Source organism: Piliocolobus tephrosceles, chromosome 6 (assembly GCF_002776525.5).
Source record: "Piliocolobus tephrosceles isolate RC106 chromosome 6, ASM277652v3, whole genome shotgun sequence".
Lineage (NCBI taxonomy): Eukaryota > Metazoa > Chordata > Mammalia > Primates > Cercopithecidae > Piliocolobus > Piliocolobus tephrosceles.
In genome coordinates this window covers 24,385,413-24,395,856 of record NC_045439.1, presented here as the reverse complement: position 1 = coordinate 24,395,856, position 10,444 = coordinate 24,385,413, and positions in this window count along the sequence as shown.

Genomic DNA, 10,444 nt, shown 5'->3' with positions numbered 1-10,444 from the left:
CTTCCTTCCTTCCTTCCTTCCTTCCTTCCTTCCTTCCTTCCTTCCTTCCTTCCTTCCTTCTTTTCCCTTACTCTGTTTTCCATGCTGAAGTGCAATGGCTACACTAATGGATCACTGCAGTCTTGAACTCCTGGGCACAAGCAATCCTTCCACCTCAGCCTCCCAAATAGTTAGGACTACAGTCATGTGCCACCATGCCTGGCTAGTTTTATTTTTTGTTTTTTGTAGAGATAGAGTCTTGCTATGTTTCCCAGGCTGGTCTCAAACTCCCAGCTCAAGCGATGCTACCACCTCAGCCTCCTAAAGTGCTGGGACTACGGGCGTGAGCCACTCTTTCACCTTTTTGTTTCACCCAACCTTCCAGCCATTTGTATGGAGGCCACCAACATTGAGGGTGGATTTTCCCCACTCAGTTCACCAATTGACAGGCCGATCATCTCTAGAAAACACTCTCAGGGACACACCCAGAAACAGTTTCACCAGTCATATAGGCATCCCTTTATCCAGGCAAAAATTCCTTATCTAGGTATCCCTCTATGCAGACACCTAAATTCAACCATCACAGTAGCCTATTCACATATTACAAGCTTTTTACAACTTGCCACAACTTTTGAAATTTTGTTTTGACCTTTATGTATGTACATATACCTACTACATACTATATATTGATGTATGTATTTAATATAAACTTGAAGCCTCAAAAACTGGAATTAGCCTGAACATTTCTTACCTTGGAAAGACCCTAAGTAAATTCATCAGACCTATTCTCCAACTTCATGTTCCAAAATTTGGCTGTATGTTAATTGCTGTGAAGCAATTTTGACTGTGACATAAAGGTCCTCAGTGTGGGGAATGCACCTGAATTGTCCAAAGCTGGACTGAGTGAAGTTGAACAGACCACTGGGAGCTAGCTTTCTTTAATGGGGAGGGCTACAAGGAGTCTGGATAGTGTTACCTAATGTGGAGTTTTCATTTCTGATCTTCATTTCTGTGAAATCTCTCCTAATTGATTGCAGAATCTGAATTCAGAGAGAACACTCAGCTGTCAGTAATTACTTTTAAGCTCTCTACAGACCCGAGCACCACTTTTCTCTTTGAGCGCTCTATTTTCTGTGAGGGGAATAAGGCAGCAGAGGGAGGGAGGGTTAAGTGGCTGGTTTGCATGCGGTGCGGACAGGCAGCTCAATCAGGCTGGCACGGGTGTCTTAATCAGAAGCCTGCGGTTCACCGCAGTGGTTGAGTGCTACCTCTTTGCCAATGGCATCTTCTGTTTAGAGACGCTATTGATTGCTCCTCTCCTGTTCTCTTCTGGGAGAGTTTCCGGCTGCAAGGCGATGTCAGGAAAAGGACAAGGGAAAAGTTTTCTTATTTTTTCTTCTTCTTATTATTTTTTAATGGTGCAAAAGATTTGGAGCAAGGGTCTAATTTCTCAAGCAGCAGGTGTAGTGACACTCAATGCAGACTCTTTAAAATGGTGATGAGTGGGAAGATATGAGACAGGAGTGATGAGCCAAGGATGCCAGTAAAGGGTAGGGGAGAATGATTCCATGAGTCGATAAGAAGTGGCTTCAGTTTAGACAAGAAGACAGCAGGCAGTTCTCTGAAGGAGGTCAGGCTGAGTGCATTAACTCTGCCTGGAAGAAATAGGAGAGAGTGGTTGGTTAAAATACTTTTTATTTTCTGGAGAAATGTAAAATCTGGCAATCAGGCAGAGACCAAAAATATAGTGGATCTCTTTGTAGACTCTGGGTGTAAATCAGTATTTTTATGTGAGCATTGGTGAGCAAGCAGAACATCCTTAGAAACTGAAACCCATCACAGAATAAACTTAAACTATTTTGAATGTGGCATGGAGCTAAAAAAATACAAATTAATTATTCTTGATTCAGAGTTTGCAATGAGAATGAATGATTGAATATAATTAAGACATTTTTTCTTCAAGCCAGAGGAGTAATGTGGGGGGAGAAGCACAGTGAGAGGAGGATTCAAACCAATTTAAGATCATAAATGAGGAGAAAACAAAATTTTGTATATTGAATGGTTGTAAATATCAGGAATGGTTCTTTATCATCTGATTGTTGCTAAACAGTTCAAAAGCAAATAGATAAAATGAGGCAAATTTGAATTCTAAATGCTATAGTAGAAAGCCTTGAGAGAAATATAAAGGATGTTCAAGACTCAGATATGGCTTCAGATTTTGGGTCAGCCACATATCACATTGTTTTGGTTGGAGTCTCATTTTTGTATAGGTAATATTGGGATAATATGCACGGTAGCTATTACCCCTCACACGTACCAAGACTTCTTCCAGTTTCTACCTTTCTCTGTCCTGCTCTGCACTGGATACACTGGTCCCTGTGATTGCACCCCCTGGACTCACCTGCTGTCTGACTTCGGATTGAGATTAGACTATGGAGGTACCAGCAGGGAGAGAGAGAAGTTTACGAGTTCAGGTATTTCTTTCTCACTCTGTGCCCCCTTTTTTTTTGTCACCCAAGCTGGAGTGCAGTGGCATGATCTCAGCTCACTGCAACCTCCACCTCCCGGGTTCAAAGGATCCTCCTGCCTGAGACTACTGAATAGCTGGGATTACAGGTGTGTGCCACCACAGCTGGCTAATTTTTGTATTTTGGTAGAGATGGGGTTTCACCATTTTGGCCAGGCTGGTCTTGAACTCCTGACCTCAGATGATCCACCTGCTTTGGCCTCTCAAAGTGTGGGTATTACAGGTGTGAGCCATTGGCCCTGGCTTTTTTTTTTTTTTTTTTTTTTTGAGATGGGGGTCTAACCATCTTGCCAATGCTGGACTCCAACTCCTGGGCTCAAGTGATTCTCCAACCTCAGCCTCTTGAGTAGGAGTAACCAGGACACTGGCACACTGGACAGTGGCACAGGCCACTGTACCTGTTTCCCCTCCCTACTTTAGCTACCACAGCAGCAGCTTTGTTCTGTTCTGATAGATCTCCTGTTGAATGAAACCTGCTCCATGGTTGCTATTCTCACTGGACTCCAGTGACATCATTTTTGCTCCGTGCCCCAAAGTCCCAGGAAGTCAAGTAAAAGTATCCTACTGTTGCTAATGTTCTGATGTTTGAGTGTCTCATGTTCATCGTTTTCCTTCCTTCCTTCTTTCCTTCCTTCCTTCCCTCCCTCCCTCCCTCCTTCCTTTCCTCTTTCTCTTTCTTTTCCTTCCTTCCTTCCTTCCTTCCTTCCTTCCTTCCTTCCTTCCTTCCTTCCTTCCTTCCTTCCTTCCTTCCTTTCTTTTTTACTTTCCTTCTTTTTTTTTTGGCAAGGTTTCACTTTCTTGCCTAGGCTGGAGTGCAGTGGTGTGATCTTGGCTCACTACAACCTCTGCCTCCCAAGTTCAAGTGATTCTCGTGCCTCACTCAGCCTCCCTGAGTAGCAGCGACTCCAAGTGTGTGCCACCATGCCTGGCTCATTTGCATATTTTTAGTAGAGATAGGGTTTTGCCATGTTGGCTAGGCTGGTGTCAAACTCCTGGGATAAAGTGATCCACCTGCCTCGGCCTGCCAAAGTGCTGGAATTACTTTGGCATGAACCACCGTGCCCCGCCATTGTTTGTTTTCTTAATCTTGTCCACCACACACTCATTCAAACCATCTGAGACAAATCTTCTTTTCTGTTGGAACCCTGGTTGATACCTAATGCTTGTAGAATGTCAAAGAAAATATTGAAAGATCTGCCAAATAAATACAGAAAGGGGTATGTACTCAGTCCTTGATAAATCCAGCAGGTTTTAGTTGGAGAGGCCTCAAAAAATGGTGTGGTAGGCTGAGTAATAGGCCTTAAAAGATACTCATGTCCTAATACCTGGAACCTGTGACTCTTACTACATATGACAAAAAAGATCTGGCAGATGTGATTAAGTTATAGATCTCAAGACGGCAAGATTATATGGGATTGTCTGGCTGAGACTTAAATGCTATAACAGGTATCCTTACAAGAGGCAGGCAGAGAAAAGTCTGGCACAGAAGAAGAAAGCAATGTGATCACTGAATTAGCATGCTACATGCTGGCTTCAAAGATGGAGGAAGGGGCCAAGAGTCAACAAATGTAAGGAATGCAGATCTAAACTCTGAAGAGGCAAGCAAATCAGTTCCTCCATAGACCTCCAGAGGGAGCATGAGCCTCAGGGCACCTTGATTTGGGCCCAGTGAAATTGACTTGGACCTCTGACTTTCAACACTGTAAGAGATTAGATGTGTGTTGTGTTAAGCCACCAAGTTTCTGGTAATTTGTTACAGCAGGCACAGGACACTCTCAGCAAATACCAAGGTTCAGGGCTTAGTTTTCAGGTTGCAGATTTAGAATCCAGCTCTCAGATAACATGTCCCTTTTCTTTGGGATGCACTCATGTGAACCAAGATATGTGATCAATGCATAAAATTACAATGATGATTCATCAATTTCCAATGAGATGTAGAAATCTCCTGTTGGTTGGAAGACCTGTCAAACTGACCAGTCCGTTTTCTGTCTATTGACAAACAGGCTTAGGAAATAGATTGTAATCAAGATTCCAGTATATTGATTAATAAGTAAAAATAAAATTCTAACACATAGGTGAAAATCTGAATTTCCCCAAGCACCTTCTTTTCCACCCGCTGACAAACAAACGTGGAAAGATGAGTCATAACTGAAGGTAGTTTGGAGAACACTGATTCTGGACAAGGGCAGTTAGACGAATGCTTTGCTGAATGGCAACAGGATAAGACATCCTGAGACATGTCTTTGGGACTGGCGAATGAGAAGTCCTTTGGCTGGAATCCTATTGTCCACCTTCCCTCTGGGGGAAGGACTTGGCAATGTGACCAGGACAGCTGTGCTAATTTGATAAGGATCCTTCTCCCTAAGTTCATGCCTGGATATTCACTGCCAAGTTAATCTCTGTGCTTGTTCTTTCTCACATGGTGACTATACCTATACCCCTTTTTGGGATATGTGGATGCTTTCTTTCTAACTAAAAACAAATCTTGCCAGCATAGGATCCATTTAGTTTCTTTAAAGTGGCATTGCGTATCTCATTATGTATTGAGGTAATGAGAAATGCATTATTATATTTTCCTTCTTTTCAAGTTATGGTGGATAAATGTACTCTAATATTTTTTCATAAACTGATAGATTTTGTATCACACAAGGATATATATATATAAATAAATAAATAAATAAATAAATAAATAAATAAATAAATAAGTATGTATATATTTAGCTGTGTTCCATATAGAAGGCAATCGATGAACATAATTTCTCATGCCTGTGTTCCCCAGATGTCTGGAGTGTGGTAAGGACATGTCACAGGGTTACAAATCAGAATGGAAACCTCAGAACCTGTTATCCTCTGAAGATCTGTAACATCTCAGGGAAACAGCAAATCCAGCATTTAGAGCTCTGTTTCTTTGTTCTTTTGATGAAACACATATTGTTCATGGAAAAAAATCTGTTTTTTTTCATTTCGCTCTTGTCTGTCTACAGAGATACTTTCAGACAGAGGCAAGATTTCATTATTTCAGAGACCTGTGAGATTCTCAGTAGGCAAACACATCTTTAAAAGACAATGTTTCGGTTTTGCATGTTAATATATTGTAGAAAAAGAAAATTCAATGATAAATGTATTTCATTTAACTCAAAGGTTTGTAAATCAGATTATTGTATGATAGCCATCTTTCCCTCATTTATACTATAATTTCTGAAGTGTACTCCAACCAAAATTGAACCCTGGAGAATAAAAATATTAGTCCTCAAGAATATAACAAACAAAATTATACAGTTAACTAAGCACTGATAATTTCATAAGAAATATCACAAATTGTCATATACAATGTTATGCTTTGGCCATAGTATAGCAGAATGAAGTGAGTTCAGATTTCAGAGCAAGACAAATCTGTATTTAAATACTGGTTCAGCATAATATACTTCATCTCTAAAATGGGGTTGATATGTAAAATCATGTAAGTATTTTGGTTCATAATTAGATATTTGTTAATAACAAGAATAAAAATTATCTCATATTGGTGATGATACTGACAAACTCAGAAAATGTACAGAAGCAGAAAATTAACAATGATTTATGGGAAAACAAAAACAAAAACCTTTTATGAAAAAATACTTTTTTTATTTTTAAGATTTGCCATCCTTGAATAGTCTTTTTTCCTTGTACCCATCTTATTTTCCTATCTGCTGTCACTAGAAATTTTTAGTAGAAGTAGTGAATTTAGCTGTAATAGAAAAACTGTGCTATACCTGACATTTAAAGAAACGCTTTAAAAAAATTAAGAGTCAGACAGTGAACAATGCATTTTAACATCATAGGGGACTTCAGGCACTCTTCCAAGGGTTTATATCAAATCACCTGATAATGAGCTAAGTCACTATTCGGTGTTGCTTACCTACATGAAATGGGGCCCTATGATAATGGGAGAAGCAGGAGTGTTTTGTCACCCAACCTCCTAAAATGTTTGGGAAAATAGTTAATGGAAATCTTCCTTCACCCACGTATCTTTATCTCAACACAACAGCTAACATTTTAATATTTGCCTTCTATATTATTTGCTGCAATTTCTTCAAAACCAGAGTAAAGGCAGTTGGACAGTTTATTTTTATGGTATCCCACTTTTTAATTTGTTACACTGTGTTTTGCTTAATAGCTGAGGAAATGGAGGCTCAATTGGTTAGATAATATTCCAACTTAATTCAGCTGAACTCTAGAGGAGTTTCCTTTCACTCAAAAATACTTGGTTCAATTATTTGTAGATGGGTAAGTGGGTGGGGCAAGGAAGTGGGCAATGGATAAGAGCATTAGACTGAAGCTTCTAGAGCATAAACCGGAGGATAGCACCAGGATAAATGATTAACATTCTTCCTGGTGCCTAAAAATAGTTTATTTATGTCACAATAAATGTCACCACTGTATGAAGAGTAAAGATAGTTCAGGCTACTAAGTATATCACCATGTGTTCTTGGGAACAAGACAATCATGAACTCTAGGCACTTCTCCTTGTGACTTCAGTGTGAAAGTGTAGATGCCCTGCAGAGTCTGTGACTCCAGTGTAAAAATGAAAGCATCATGCCTGCCATATAGTAAGCACTCGATCAATGCTAGGTCTGCTGCTGCTACTGTTGTTACCAATGCTAAAGAAAGTGTGATTTCATAACCATGTGTCTTTTAGGTTTAAATACTTTCACTATCTCTCTGTTTTATGTATTTGTTTATTTACTTATTCATTCAACAAATATTTTTGATGATTTATTCTTTCAGGAGGCCTCATGAGACACCAGATGACCAATTACAGAAGAATCATCAGAAAGAGAACAAGAAAGACTGAGGTAAAAATGATTAATGGTGTTTTTGTGCTCCCTTCCTGCTTTCCTTTGAAGGATAATTATTGATTTATCAAAAAATATACTTGCCATGAATTATATCACATGCTATTAGAAATATGAGGTATATAGAAATGTTGGAATATAAACTATGTTACATGGAGTCTTTTTGTTAACAGGATTTTTTCTAATTCTTTATGATTCTCCATGCCTATATGAATGCAAAGCTGTTTCATTTTATTTTGGGCCCAAATACTTTATTATAATCAAAATAACAAGGCTATGATAATTTTGCAGGTTTGTTAATAGAGAGCCTACAGTTCATTGTTTATCAAGCCAGCATTTGAGTTAGGCCTCATAAATATGCCCAGACCTGAGGCGTAAATTGTACGCTAAATAGGAAGAGAAGCCTGTGCTCTGCAGAATAGTTCACTGAAGAGAGCCTCTCTAAGCTGTGAGATTCTATAAAAGGACTAAAAATTTGGAGACAAATCTCTCTACTCCATGCCCAACAGGATGCATCCACACAGAAAATATCCCTTTTATTAACTTTATTTTTTTTAGAACAAACTTTTCAAAACACCCCTTGCCATGAGCAAGGTGGATATGACAAGGCAACCAACACTCTGACACAATAATAGAGCTCTAAGCCGAGACAGTTTTAATGTGACCTTTCATTTTCTCTAATTGCCTTTCTCTTATTAATCCTGATCTGCCTATTATTGATGGTATCATTATGCTATGCTTCTAATGACTTTGCCTGGGAGGATCAGGAGTTTTTTAAACTTTTGGAATGTTACTTAGCAGAAAATCTTGGTGGGGAAGGAAAAGTATCATAATTAAAAGTAAGTTCTCGGGCTTTCTCACTACTCTTTCTACCTGAATCCTAACCATCTCTGAAAACATAGCTTAGCTGCTGCCTCCTCCATGAATTTTCTTTGACTGCATTAGTCCAATGATTAGATTTTTGCTGTTACTATTCATTTGACTCAATTGATACTTTTTATGCCACTCTCATCTATGGTACATTATTTATGTAGATTGTCTTAAATCCTTCACTGAGTTGTAAACTCTTTGAGGTTAATACTTAGGAATATGAGAACACTATGTGAATAAACCTCATTGTCATTTCTTGTCACTTTCTTGTTACTTTCTCAATAAGCCTCATTGAGGCTTATTTTCATTGTATTCTCATGTTTCTAAGCACTATTATCTCTGCCAATAGTAAATTTTATCATAAACATATTGATAATATTAATGCCACTTTATATTTGTATGATTTGTTGGGTTTTACAAAATATTTTCATGTATTTGATCTTTTAAATTCTCCCCACTGTCCTGTGTGTGAGGTGTCTACTCTAATTTTAGAGATGAAAAAGTAGAATCAAATGACAATTTAAGTTATTTATCAACAGTCAAAACATATCATAGAATTTATTGATTACTAATTAGGAAGATTTCAATATTGTTGTTATCCCAACTCTGACTTTATTGTGATTAATTTAGTAAAGTAGAAATAAACTCACAAAATTTTTACACTTTGGAAAAACTGAAGAAGGATAAAGGAAATAAACTCACAAAATTTTTACACTTTGGAAAAACTGAAGAAGGATAAAGGCTCTCAGATGAACAGGGACAGGTTACATATGACTCATTATCTTTGGATATGCATATGCTATTCCCCCAGTAGGAATAAAAAAGAAGAGGCAAAAGCAAGGTTACTGCTTCCACATGAATCACTTTTATGTGAATTAAAAAGATGTTCCTCTTCTGGGTAGTGCAGCACTGAGTTGATGGTGCATTGAGCCATTTGCCTCCTGCGCAGCACCTTGGACAGCACCAGCCTATTCAAATGCATTGCCGTCAGATGTAAATGGTGGGAAATACAGGGCTGTGGAAGGGATTATATGGTCCAGTGCAGGAACTGGCTTAGAAGGAATAAATAATATTGGATCAGTGTATTGAGAGGGTCAATTAAGAAAGGAGTGGTCTGGTCTGGTTTCGTCTGGTCTCGTCTGGTTTGGTCTGGTTTCGTCTGGTTTGATCTGGTCTGGTCTGGTTTGATCTGGTCTTGTCTGGTTTGATCTGGTTTCGTCTGGTTTGATCCTGTCTAGTCTGGTCTGTTCTGGTCTGGTCTGGTTACGTCTGGTCTTGTCTGGTTTGGTCTGGTTTCGTCTGGTTTGATCTGGTCTGGTCTGGTTTGATCTGGTCTGGTCTGGTTTTATCTGGTTTGATCTGGTCTAGTCTGGTCTGGTCTGGTTTGATCTGGTCTGGTCTGGTTTGATGTGGTCTGGTCTATTTCATCTGGTTTGATCTGGTCTGGTCTGGTTTGATCTGGTCTGCTCTGATTTCATCTGGTTTGATCTGGTCTGGTTTGATCTGGTATGGCCTGGTTTCATCTGGTTTGATCTAGTCTGGTCTGGTTTGATCTGGTCTGGTCTGGTTTCGTCTGGTCTGGTCTGGTCTGGTGTGATCTGGTCTTGTCTGGTTTGATCTGGTCTAGTCTGGTCTGGTCTGGTTTGATCCGGTCTGGTTGGTTTGATCTGGTCTGGTCTGGTTTCGTCTGGTTTGATCTGGTCTGGTTTGATCTGGTCTGGTCTGGTTTCGTCTGGTTTGATCTGGTCTGGTCTGGTTGGATCTGGTCTGGTATGGTTTCGTCTGATTTGATCTGGTCTGGTCTGGTTTCATCTGGTCTGGTCTGTTCTCATGTGGTTTGATCTGGTGTAGTCTGGTCTGGTCAGGTTTGATCTGGTCTGGTCTGGTTTTGTCTGCTTTGATCTGGTCTAGTCTGGTCTCGTCTGGTTTGATCTGGTCTGGTCTGGTTTGATCTGGTCTTGTCTGGTTTCGTCTCATTTGATCTGGTCTATTCCGGTCCTGTCTGGTCTGGTCTGGTCTCATCTGGTTTGATCTGGTCTAGTCTGGTCTGGTCTGGTTTGATCTGGTCTGGTCTGGTTTGATCTGGTCTGGTCTGGTTTCGTCTGGTTTGATCTGGTCTAGTCTGCTCTGGTCTGGTCTGGTCTGGTCTCGTCTGGTTTGATCTGATCCGATCTGGTCTGGTTTGATCCGGTTTGATCTGGTCGGGTCTGGTTTTATCCGGTCTGGTCCGGTT